This window comes from Parasteatoda tepidariorum, chromosome 2 (assembly GCF_043381705.1).
Source record: "Parasteatoda tepidariorum isolate YZ-2023 chromosome 2, CAS_Ptep_4.0, whole genome shotgun sequence".
Classification (NCBI taxonomy): domain Eukaryota; kingdom Metazoa; phylum Arthropoda; class Arachnida; order Araneae; family Theridiidae; genus Parasteatoda; species Parasteatoda tepidariorum.
The window spans coordinates 102,610,109-102,623,817 of NC_092205.1; the positions used below are offsets into that span (position 1 = coordinate 102,610,109).

General features: G+C 30.5%; 1 protein-coding gene across 1 annotated transcript in view; it reads left to right on the plus strand.

Moving 5' to 3' along the window:
- The first annotated feature begins 6,957 nt into the window (after nt 1-6,957).
- Nucleotides 6,958-13,709, plus strand: part of LOC107440682 (uncharacterized) — a 42,293-nt gene continuing 35,541 nt past the window's right edge. Inside the window, exons 1-2 of the mRNA XM_071178078.1 lie at nt 6,958-7,079; nt 8,380-8,501. The gene's annotated coding sequence lies outside the window, so the exon portion shown is untranslated. The remainder of the gene's footprint in view (nt 7,080-8,379; nt 8,502-13,709) is intronic.

Below are 13,709 nucleotides of genomic sequence, written 5' to 3' on the forward strand. Positions count from 1 at the left end.
GTCTAAATTCTAAATCTACATTGACAGTGATTTGTTCTTTAAGTAAGCATTTTGAGAGGTATCTTACTCGTATTTCTTAATTCATGTTTTTAACTGTGTCTAATTTCTTGAACACGTATTTATCATTTATTGTAGTTATGGCAATTTTATTAACTACGCATTCCAGCTAAATCAGTTTTCTTAAACAAGCATTATGAGCTACGTCTAAATCAAAACGCTCACCAATAATATGCATATTTCACACTGAGAAAAAAGAATGGTCAAAAATATTAAATTATGGTCAAAAAATATCATTTATTGTAGTTATGGCAATTTTATTAACTACGCATTCCAGCTAAATCAATTTTCTTAAACAAGCATTATGAACTACGTCCAAATCAAAACGCTCACCAATATTATGCATATTTCACACTGAGAGAAAAGAATGGTCAAAAATATTGGAATACGGTAAAACTCACCGCGATTCTGGCAATACGGAAACACCAAACAGCTGATGATTGTTAATGATTTTGGAAAAATTAATAACAAAATATGGCTTAAAAACGTGTGATAAATTTTTATAAGCTTAATAAAATTTGGTCATTTTATCAAGATACCTTAGAGTATGCCGTAAAAACCATTTATTAGGTTAAATTCAATTTTTAGTTTCGTAGTTTTTACTATATTTGCTATTTAATAAAACCCACTACAACGCCACTTTGTAAAAAGCTGCTTTTATATCGCAGCAATGGTACAAGATTAGAAAGATAAATCAATCACAAAATTGTTCAAAACAATCAAAAAAACTTCTTGAGTTTATTATGAACGAATAGACAGCTTGAGAATATTAATGCTAAGAAAAAATGCCTATGTTAAGAAAAGAATTTGTGATATTGAAAATTTGTGAACTTCACACTATTTACTATTGGACGAGAATATTATGAAAAAATCTTCTTCCAACATAAATTGTATTACTAAAATAAATAAATAAAATTTTAAATAATGAAAGCATTTCTACTTTATTAAGGACCCAATCCAACTAAACGATAATTTTAAACTATAACTTATAAAATTTCTTTTTTTCATTAAATCAACCAATTGTTGTAAAATCACACGAATCATTTTAATTAACGAATCCTCCATCTTCTTTTTTCTTGATTTATCTGTAGCATGTCCATGCTGTTAATTTGAAAGTCGGCTTAAGCAGAAAAAAAAACATTCCCTCCAAGAAAACATTCAAACTGTGGCCCGCTCGCTCTAAGGTTTTATTCAGCCCGCGGATAGAATTTTAACTTACCGATCCTCGGTGAATATAATCGAAATATACATTATACATCCATTCTCTTGTCTACTTTGCTTAAAGCTATTTTTGTTTTTCCTTTTTTAACAAAGTACTGATGACCTTTTTACTTTCTCTATTTTTGCTCTACAAAACATAAATTGATGGAAATAGCAGGCACAGACAGAATTATGAAGATGGCTTGAAAAACTCCATTTTGAGTTTGAACGTAGATTTCAAGAGTTCAGAGCCATTCAAACACAAGTAGATATTTGTACCATGCCTTTCAACGTAAATTGTGAAATAGTCAGGTCGGATTTGCAACTTGAATTAATTGAGTTGCAATCTGACAATCATCTGAAGCAGTTGTTTCTAAATATGTCAAAGTTGAGTTTTACAAATAATTACCAAAAGCTAGTTTCCCAAATTGAATATCTCATGTTCAGAAAATCCGTACTGTATTTGCTTAATCTCATATGTGTGAACAAATGCTTTCAACTATGAACTAGGAACTTTTAAAAATGAAATCGCAATTTCATTAATCTCATTAAATATTTAAATTAAAACTCGTATATAGTTTTTTTTATTTTAGAAGTTTTTTACTTAGCCCACCAAACTTTTTTTCCCGATTTTTGGCCCTCGACCAAAAAAGTTTGCCCATCCCTGTTTTAAGGCAATAATTCTATGGAATGTTTGGCAGTTATTGCTCCATAGTTTTTAAATCTCATATTATTTATTACTTATTACAACATCTCAAAACAAATCGCGCATTTGAGGTGTCCGGTTTCGTCACCGATATCTTTTTCGGCAATTACTACTACTGATTTCATGATGTTTAATTGTGTTTTTTACTTTGCTGATTATTTACAAAATGCGTAAAGGGAAGTAATGTGTGCGTCCCCCCCCCCAACAAAATGCTAGAATATCACCCATGACATTAGAATAAAAGATTATTACATGCTCAATTTATAAAAATTTATAATTTTTCTTTGTAACGCAGCACTTTTGCTATTTTAAATTAGTAACCTATATGTTTTTTTATTTTTAAAAGTATCTTGCAGAAAGATATTAGTGCTAGATCCCAAATAACTCGAAACAATTCAGCCACATGGACTGTGTAATTAATTCTAACTATTAAATAAAGTACACACAAGTAAATACGTTTTTTTCTCGGTGGATTTGGATTCTCGACTATGAAAAAACATGTGGGTCACCCACAATCTTGGATCTCAGTAGTTTAGAGATTGAAAGTTCGGGCTCTTAAACATGTGCGCCAGAGTTAATGAGAGCGTGCTAAACAGGACAAACTGTGCTCAATTGAAATAATTTGAGCGAGGTCATATTTTATGTTGCCGTAATTTTCATAATTTAGCAAGTTGTCATCATACAAGGATCACAAAGGAAATTAATTTAAGAATATATAATTATAAAATAAAACCTTTATACAGCAAAACTTCTTGGGAACGACCCTTTCAAAGTAAAATGGTCGTTGATGGAGAGTGGTCATTCTTAGGTCACCTCCATTGACTTCAAAATTGTTATCGAAGGTACTTGATTTTTTGCCAACAATTTTAATTTTAGTTAAAATAATTTACTTGGTGCGAAGATGCCATTTCTGTTGGTGTCATGAAAGGACGGATCTGCGAATAAATTTTAGAGTCTATAAAAAATTATACCAACTGATATAATTGTGTGTAAGAGAAATTTTATCAACTATGAAAGATAGAGCTATTTTAAATGAAAGAAAAACAATTATGTTTTTTCTTCAAGTTTGTGCTCAATTTTATATGATAAAAATTAGTCAGATTTAAAAGATGTGAAGAGGTTCGTTTGTTTGAGATGCTAGTTTTTTTCTAAAATAACTTTTTTCATCTAATTTAAGATTCAACTCTAAAAGTGAATCATTGATAAGCATCGTCTTTACTTCACTCTGAATGCAACATGAGGTTGTTATCGTCAAATCTAAATAAGAGCCTCGCACAAATATTTTGAGCACATTTCAATCTACTGATTTATTATGTTAAATATTTTTACGTGCTTCCTTATTTGACCTTTTCCGCATTTGGTGCAGATGTTTCCCCAATCGCTGTGAGAGGTTTTAATGATCTTTCCTAAAGGTTTTCTTCAACGCGAGGAAAAAAGTCCGTGCCTCCTTAAAGTGGTTAGTAAATTGAGGAGGTCGCTGTATAGCGGTGGTCTTTCTTGAAGGTTTCAGTGTACTTTCTTTTTTTTACAGACATTCTAAAAATACATTCTAAAGATGATCGTAACAGAAACAAAATTTATGCATCATTTTGCATGTCTCATATTTTTACACTGAATATTCCATAATCCCCACCATGCATATGCATGTTTAAAATCTCTGTCAAAATAGAAATTAAAAAACTATAGTCAATAAAAATCAAAAATAACATTCGAGGGACCAAATAAAAAAGAATAATTAAATCAAAGCGTGAAGAATAATTAAAAAGAAAGGTATGATGAAAAATCATTAAAAATCTGTTCGATTTACACGTGTAGGGGAAGGTAGGGCAAGACGGGACATCACTTTTTTTTCCATGCGCATGACGATAGCGACATCTAAAGTGCGTTTTCGGAAAGAAAATATTGTTGTTCTCAATATGCACAAGTTTTTTCGTCAGTTCACAAGGTGTTGCCGAAGTGCAAGCATTGTTTCGTTTTTCTTATATCGTGGTAAAATATTTTTCCTGATTTGTATGCTGATATTATTTGTTTAATACATTGCAACAAATTTTTCAAATTTGAGGCCATGTAGTGTTATTACTGTACAAATATAATGAATAGTGTAAATTAAAATTTACTTATTTAAACAAATTTGCGGATATCTTTTCTTAAAAATGTACTATCCGGGCAAGATGGGATTGCCAAAGTAGACTAAAAGTGTAATATAAAAATTAAACTCTCCGGATTTGGCAAAAAGCATAAAAAATAAGGTAATATTATCAAAAAGAAATATGAACTAGCAAATACTACTTAACAAATTATTTAAAAAAAATTTATAAAAGCAATTTACAATTAATTAATTGACAGATAATATTCAGATTACTTAGAATGGGCTCATGAAGCTTCCAGTGCTTATTCCGGTTTTGGCCGCTTCTTATGCAGTAACTGTGATGTTAAGGAACGTTTTTTTGTCGATTATTCTCTTATTCTGACATTAATTTCAGTGATTTTTGAAATATAATTATGTGTTCCATCTTGCCCGGGTAGCCCGGGCAAGATGGGACAAACTTCTATTTTTGTTTATGTTAAGTTATTATTATTGAATTTTATTATTTATTTATTTTCTGTATGAGATATGTAAGAGCAATGTTTCCACTATATGTTTACAGTATAAAAGATATAAAATTGCTCTAGTTTACTATTTTTTGAACCAAGTTTCCTTAAGCGGTCCATCTTGTCCGCTCTTCCCCTAATTGAGAGGAGGTGAAAGGCGATAATTAAAATCACTTGTAATTTTAATCAGGCCCTTGGTAAACATTTAGTAATTGAGCCATGATTTCGCCGAAAAAACAAGTTTTAGGTGAAAATCAGACTTAATTTTTGCATAGCGGAAGACATATTTCACCCCCTTTTAGCTTTACGTGTTAATAATATTTTTTGCTAGAGTCATTCTGTAAAACCGTCGTATTTAATTGCAATTTTGTTTGAAATGCCAAAAAAAATACCACTACAGAGACTTTATTGTCCTTTCAAAAGTGTATCAAAGCGTGTAAATTACAGGGTTCGATTTCCATCTCCACCATATTTGTGACATACCGCCATTTTCGTTGTTTTTAAACTTAACAAGTAGGTACTTTATTACGCTGCACTGGAGCTGGGCTATTGGCAACGGTCTGGGTACCATCCCTAGGAATGATCCGAAGACATATCATTCCAATTTTGATCTCCTGCAGAGGGGGGGGGAGTGGCTCCCCTGATTTGGTAGTCTGGTGACTTGTGTACTTTACGGTCGAAGAACTTAACGAGAAGCGATACCATGTCCTACGCAGACTGATAAAAGTGGTCACCCACCCACTTTACTGATAGCAACCAGTAACGCTTGATTTCGGTGTTCTACTGGGAATCACAATCAGTCCATTGCGGGACTTAACAGAAGAGCAGATCTCGATTTTTGAGTACAAGTCTTTGATATGAAATGTAAGTTATTTGTAGTTACTCGCTTTTGTGGCACGTCGGGAGAATTGAACCCTATACTCTTCTATGTATCAAACACAAGCTTTTATAGACGTACAGTAAAAATAAACTTTATAAATGATGATTCAAAATTTTAAATTTTTTAAAATTCTTACACAACTACATACGCCGTCTTATATGTACATTAGAAAGTGCGCTTATTTGATATAAAAAAAATTAATGTTGATCCCTTTTTCAGTGATTTCGGGGAACTATATCACTGTGCGGGATTTTTACATCTTTGCTACCCTGCTTGATTTCCTTGTAAAATTTCATCAAGTTAAACGGGGTTAAAAGATTGAATTGATTTGATTAATATATTCTCCTGTAGTTTTGGATACTCCATAAAATAAAGGGTTATAAATCCTTGTCAAATTGAAGAACATATTGCACAAATTCGGTAAAGTTACAGTCAAGATTAGAACGGAATTCAAACCTCCAGGCTTCAGAGCATTCGTCTGAAGGACAATGTTATATACCCGTCGTTGAACAGCCGACCTGATTTTTGGGTTTACGACTACTAATGTTCAACTCCGTAGCCTTGAACCAATCCAGAAGACCACGAAACTCCTGGATCAGTACACCCAGAGGTATGATTTATTATGGGAACATGGGGAACTTTGCAACTCGACAGATTTAACGTGCATCAGTCACCATTTACTACACGGAGAGTCTTCGGCCGGCGGGGATTGAACCCACGACCAATTGGACATGGGCCCAGTGCCCTATCAACCAATCTATCCCGTCCGGACTAAAACGATTAGCGGAAAGACAAAGACGGTCTTAATGGGAAGGTAAAGCGAGGCTGATGTCTAGTGGGAAGCTGGGTTTCTAATCTCTTAGACGGTAGAAGAGAAGGTTTCAAGTTCATGTCTGAAACCACTGCAGGATCTCAGTGTTTAAACGAGGTGAAACTAACACTTACTGCATGAATATTGGAATCGAAATCACCATCACCCCCTTCTTCGCACCATAAGCATTTAGTAAAAAGTCAACCGAAGAGAAACAACAACGGCAATATGTTTTATTTATCCGCTCACAATGTCAAGCAATGTAATCTCCAAATTTTGATTTGGCAGTTTAAGAGCCATAGCAGTACATGCCCGATTAAATGACTGGGGAGTCTAAATTAAGGTAGTGAATTCACTTACATTTTCTACGCATAGTCCATTGTGCAGCTCTAGTGCGACGTAAATGAACAACAACAACAACCATGGGTACAGGGTGCTGGAAAAAATTTCCTTCCCCTTTAGATCTATGCCTAAATTGAAGAAGTGGCTTCTCGAATTGTGTCGATTTGAAGAACAGACTTGTCAATTTGAAGACAGTTGTATCAATTTGAAGAACCAATAGCTCAAGCTTAAAAAAGCTTATCCCTAAAAAAGCGAGTGGTACACATTTTCTTCATCATCAACTCAACTCAAGTCAGTTTTGCTAAAAATAATCGTTATCGATATTAAGGAATATATAATACGAAGCACGGCCTCCGCTGCAACCCTGTGCATTTTGAGGATCGTTCTTCTCCTTCACTGTTCTTTCGTTAAAATATTTGTATAAAATTTAATTTTGTTGCGTAGTGATATAGTTAGTTTGCAGTTGCGAAAAGTATTATATCTTCTAACCGGTGAGATAAATATTAAACTTTTTCCTTCAATAAGTCATTAAATAATAAAATATTGTAGAATTTCTATATTTAATTGTGATTACTTTGTCTACAAACTTTACTCCCAATTCCATCTGTTATTCCTGAGAGAAATAATGGAGACTAACAAATTAGTCAATAGAAATTCTAACTGTAGCAATTTTCTTCACAAAGTTAAAATTAGACGAGAAAAATGATGTGTAATTTTCAGATTATAAATTTTCTACGGTATTTTGATATATCTGCTAGGACATGAAATCATTAAATCTTCTGCTAATTTTAACCGATTATATTTAATTTCGTACTAAAACATTATCAGATTGTTATATATAAATTGCTGATTGTATACATTAAATATTTTGTATTACATTGTTGGTTTATTTCAATTTTATGTCTAATATATTCATGATTTTAAAACTGTGCAAAGAAATGCATTGTAACTTTCTAACAATAGATTGCGGAGGTTACTGAGTACTTTAGAATTTCCTTCGTAAGTCAACCATGGCTAGCTACGATATTTATCTAATTGTATTGGGTCGGTCGGTAATTTTCTGTATTGGTCATTTTTCATTACTTAAGTACAGATTTTAAGAATTCGAAAATAGTGGAAATGTCATACAAACTGGGAAAGAGATTTGTCAGAAAACTGTAAAACTTAAATATTAAGTCTTTAATTTCTCCAATTCTTTTCGAAATTAGAAATTTTAATTTTACCGTATAAATAACACCAAACTCTAGCATTGTCGTAGAACTAGTCTAATATTATCGATATATATAAATCATAAGTATACAACGTTCATCAGCCAACTTAACCCTTTCTAAGGTCAACAAGGTGGTATACTTACCACCAATTTTAAAGAAGAGGGTGAACATTTTTGCCACTTTTAATTTACGTTTCCATTTGTTAATAACTTCAGCTTTTTTGAAGTACGTTTGAATAAAATTTGTAAGCATTTGTTAGTTTAATAAAACTTATTAAAATATTAAACGCATAAATCCTTTTTGAAGATTGTAGCATTGATAAAATTTATTTTATATATAAAAAAAGTAAATAAGTTCCTAATAGGTCTCGTGCTAAATATACTTTACCACCAAAAATAGCATTTTTATAAACTAAATGAATTTTTTTATACCAATTGCTGTTCTCAATTTCATCTTCAAAAATACTTACCTTTTCTAGAAATAAATTTCCCATTAAAGGGTTAAAGTGCATTACTTAAAAATATAAAAAAAGGTACGCCACTGCGTACGATGCCTAATTTATTTTTCTTATTTGTTACAGGATCCAAGAAGTTTCCCTATAATCAATGTTTGAGACTCTACTACATAAAGTTTGAATATGCTAGATAGAAAAAATCTATTCCTTGCAGAAGAATGCTGCTTATCATTATCAGATATAGACAGGTAAGCAAGTTAAGATTTATTTAGATCTACTCACGAAATTTGTTTCATATAAATTTTTATGTATTTACTCTAGTGTAGCATTTTCATCATAAATTTGAATTATAAAAAATTTTAAACATCGAATAATCTTATAAAATCAACATATTGAACGTATCACACTAGGTGAAAATGGTAATTTCGACGAAAATTGTTTTATTCACATTCACATTACTTTAATTTATTAGATTTCCAAAACCTTTTAAATTGTTGATCTCTGATATTTAGAAATGATATAGTAATGTTTTCATGCTGATAGATTAACCGCTAACCCTTACCAATTATTTGAGAGAAAAATCAACATATTTTTATTTCATTAATAAATACAAGGAAACGAAACATAATACACAACTTCTGAGTTTAATTTTTTATGTGTAAGAAATATTTAATTCACCATTAGTTTACTATTCCAAATAATCTCGGGCAATGAAAAAAGTTAAATATTAGTCTTCGTATAAGTTCACATCTTAACTCTTCTGCATTACTTTCACTTTAGCTCACAGATCCCGTTTTTAACTCTTTTCTTTTAAATAGTAATAAATGTATTACCCGCTATTGCAAGATTTCTGAATTTTGTTTATTGGCGACTTTTTCTTTCGCGAACTCAAAAGTTAGTCTTTCTAATTCTAGCTTGTACACGTTTTTAAACTTTTTCAAGATAGATGGTATACGCTAGTGTTTTTCAATGATTTGGGATTACTCTTAAGAATAATTAGTATACCTATTTAATTAACGTACTCTCTTGGATATTTTTAAAGATTTTTCTTTGAATTTTCTGATAAGATATTAGCTTGCTTAAAGTGTTAGTTTACAAATTGATTATTAGTTTACAGTGTTACGCTTAATTAAACCCAGTTTTATATTGTTGCGCAAAACTGACTTTCGTATTGCTTATTTTCTTTTATGGAAAACAAACTAAAGTTTACGAAACAGCTATTTTAAAATTTAAATTATTGCTATATTTTTAACAGCTTGTAACTTGAGTATTAGTAGCAGGTTATGAATGATTCCAGACATTATACGTACTTAAAACATTGTACTTATTTTTTAAACTTTATCCTTTTTCCCCCTCCTAGTATTTAATTAACTTACTGTTTGAAACTTTAAATGTAATTTCCACTCATTGTTAAAAAATATTTATACCTTTTATACGTTTGTATATTTTACGCAAGGGTACGCACTAAGTTAAACTGAGTTGCATACTCTTTCCTTTTATATTCCAAATAGTTTTAATCCCAATACTTTGAAATATTAAATATTAATATTTTAGTAACGATTAGCGTATACCAAATTTTTTAACTATTTCAAGAAGCGAAAACATGTTTGCTTAAACAAAAGCAAAATGTCTTCTATATTGAAGGTTTTTATGCATTTAATTTTGTTATGCAGTGATATAGTTCGTTAGCATTTGCGCAAATGTTTTCCAGCTGGTGTGATTAAATTCAAAGAAATTTTATCCTTTTAATTCAATAAATTGTAAAATAAAAGTTTGCAGACAAAATAATTGCAATTTATATTTAGAAATTTTACGAACTTTGGAGCAAAGTCCATCTGTGTAACTCCTGGCATCAATAATGGCTACTAACGCAATGGTTAATAGAAATTGCTAACTGAAGCAATTTTCTTCGAAATTGAAAATTAGAATAGAAAGATGATAGATATCAATGCTATCTAATTTTCCGATTATAAATCTCTCTATTGGGAGATTCAACTGTATCCTGATAAATCTAAAAGGGCATGAAAATCAGTAAATAGCATAATTTTAGCTAAATATATTAAATAATTTCGTACTAAAACACTATCAGATTGTTATATATAAATTGCTAGTTGTATACATTCAAGATCTTGCGTACATTGTTGGCTTATTTTAATTTTATGAGCAATCTATTCATGATTTTGAAACTGTGTAAAGAAATCCGTTGTAACTTTCTAAGAATAGGTTGTTTATGTTACTGCGTATTTCCTTCATAGGTCAACCATGGCTAGCTACCAACATATATCTAAAATTATGTTGGTTTGTTCGGTACTTTTCTGTAGTCATTTTTTAACGACTTAAAGTAAACAGATTTTAAAAATTCGGGAACGGTTAAAATGTCATTCAGACTAGAAAATAAATTTGTCAGAAAACTGTAAAATGAGCGAAAAAAGTTTTTTTTTTTTTAAATTTCTCCAATTCTTCTCGGAATTAAAGATTTTAACTTAACCACATAAACATGTAATACCGAACTCTAGTACTGTCGTTGAATTAGTCTAATATTATCGATATATTAGTCATAAGCATACAACGTTCATCAGCCAGCGTAACCCTTTCTAAAGCCAAGGTGGTGTACTTACCACCCATTTTTAAAGACGAGGGTGAACTTTTTTACCATTTTTAATTAAGGTTTCAATTTGTGAATAACTTCAGCTTTCTTGAAGTGCGTTTGAATAAAATTGGCAACCATTTGTTAGTTTAAGAAAACTTATAAAATGCATAATTTTTGGAAGATTGTAGCATTGATGAAAATTATTTTATAAATAAAGAGAAATAAGTCAATAAGTTCCGAATAGGTCGTGCTTAGTGTGCTTACCACAAAGAAATTGCATTTTTATTAACTAAATGAGTTTTTTTTCTTAACAATTTCAATTCCAAAAACACTTTAATTTTCCTAGAAACAAGCCTATTAAAGGGTTAAATTACATTATGTAAAATATAAATAAGATACTCCACTGTGTACCTCCATATAATTTATTTTTATTTGTTACAGGATCCGAGAAGCTACCTTGAAATTGTTAATTGAGACTCTACTACAGAAAGTTTGCTTATGCTGGATTGGAAAATATATTCCTTGCAGAAGAATGCTAGTTATCATTATCAGATATTCAATGGGTAAGTAAGTTAAGATTTATTTTGATCTACTCAAGTAGTTTGTTTAATATAAATTTTAATGTATTTACTCTGTAGCATTTTTACCACGGATTGTATTATAAAACATTTGACTCATCTAACTATTTAATAAAATAAACATTTTGAAGGTATCAAACTAGGTGAAAATGGGTAATTTCAGCAAATTTTTTTTATTATTCACACTTTAACTTTAATTCATTAGCTTTCTAAAGCCTTTTAAAATTTTGAACTCCGATATTTAGAAATGATATAGCAATTTTTTCATGCTGACTGACTAAAACGAATGTAGAAACTCATATTTTTATGCTTTATTTGAGTAAATTAAAAGGTTACATTTTTAATATTAAGTATTATATATTAATTTATATGAAGACAACATTCTCTAATTCATTTTTGTTCTTAGAATTTTCGTGCAATTTAAAGGAATTTTACAAAACGCTGATTTTGATTCTTCACTCGACACGTTTTTAAAGTAAACTTTTGAATTTTGCTTTTAGATTTTGTGTAATTTTAGCGCTGAACTAAAAGCTAGGATGCAAGTGTATATTTGTTTTCTATCAAGCGTTAAGAATATTTAATTTTCTTTAAAAATTCAATATTAATATATTTATTTCTATTTGTCATTTTTGAAATTTAAGATTCGAAACTCTAACATTAATTCAGAGATTTTGAAATTGATGCGTTACAATTTAATGTAGAACTGTTGGCATAGCATGACAAAGTAGTTTTTGAACTAATTTCTTTTTAAAAAAATTTTCCGTGCTCTCCTTAACTTTAAATTTAATTTTACTGTTACTGACACTGTTTACTAAATTTAGCCTTATAAAATTGTGCAAATCCTTCCACGGTTAGCCCGACGGCAAGGAGCTTTTAGCCATGATCCGTCTACCGCTGCGTCAGTATTGAGCCCTACGTTATATTTTTCATATCTGAAATTAATTTTCACCTCTTCAGTTTCTTGGTGAGGGGTATTAACTTCTACTGAAAATCTGCTTAGAATGAGACTGATGAAATTTAGTTATTCGCCACAAAGCTCTAAAATTGAAACCGTCACAAAAGTTTTATCAAATGTTAGATTTCAGTAATCCCCGCTCACTCAAAAGTAAAAATATCGCTTAATTTCATGGTTATTTAAAGTTTTTGGTAATTGAAATTTTGACTGCACCATTGTTAGTCTCGTGGGTTTTCATTCGCATTTGGTTTGCATTTGCTTTTATATATTTCTGTTTTACTCCAGCGATTTGAAAAGTACGCATATAGTTCAGTGGTCTGCGAGTACGAATTACATGTTTGGACTAATATGACCACCGTAATAAGATTTAAGAACATTTTTAGTGAAATAATGCAAACTGGGGTTTGCGTTTCAAGGGTCTACCTACAAATGGGGTTAACGGAGACCTGTACATAATGTTAATGGTCATACTTTCCCTCGAGGCACGGATATCAGACACTGTCTCTTTCACTAAAAGACCTATGTTAATTTTACCATAAAAGTAAGGACAGTTTATTTTTTAACTCTAGGTTTTGTATTGAGTACTTCACCGTCATATCGTATCCCCGGGGACATCTTCCGAGATCTCCATTTCTGACTAGATGTCCATGTTTTTTGATCTACTCAAGAAGTTTGTTTAAATTTTAATGTATTTACTCCTGTAGCATTTTTACCACGGATTGTATTATAAAACATTTGACACATCTAACTATTTAATAAAATAAACATTTCGAAGGTATCAGACTAGGTGAAAATGGGTAATTTCAGCAAAATTTTTATTATTCACACTTCATAAAAGGTTACATTTTTAATATTGAGTATTATATATTAATTTATATAAAGACAACATTCTCTAATTCATTTTTGCTCTTAGAATTTTCGTGCAATTCAAAGGAATTTTACAAAACGCTGATTTTGATTCTTTACTCGACACGTTTTTAAAGTAAACTTTTGAATTTTGCTTTTAGATTTTGTGCAATTTTAGCGCTGAACTAAAAGCTAGGATGTAAGTGTATATTTGTTTTTTATCAAGCATTAAGTATATTAAATTTTCCTTATAAATTCAATGTTGATATATTTATTTCTGTTTGTCGTTTTGAAATTTAGGATTCAAAATTCTAACAATATAGATTTTGAAATTGATGCGTTACAATTGACTGTAGAACTGTTAGCATAGCATGACAAAGTAGTTTTTGATCTAGTTTCTTTTTGAAAAAAATATTTCGTGCGCTCTAACTTTAAATTTAATTTTAAGACACTGTTTGCTAAATTGAGCCTTATAAAATTGTGCAAA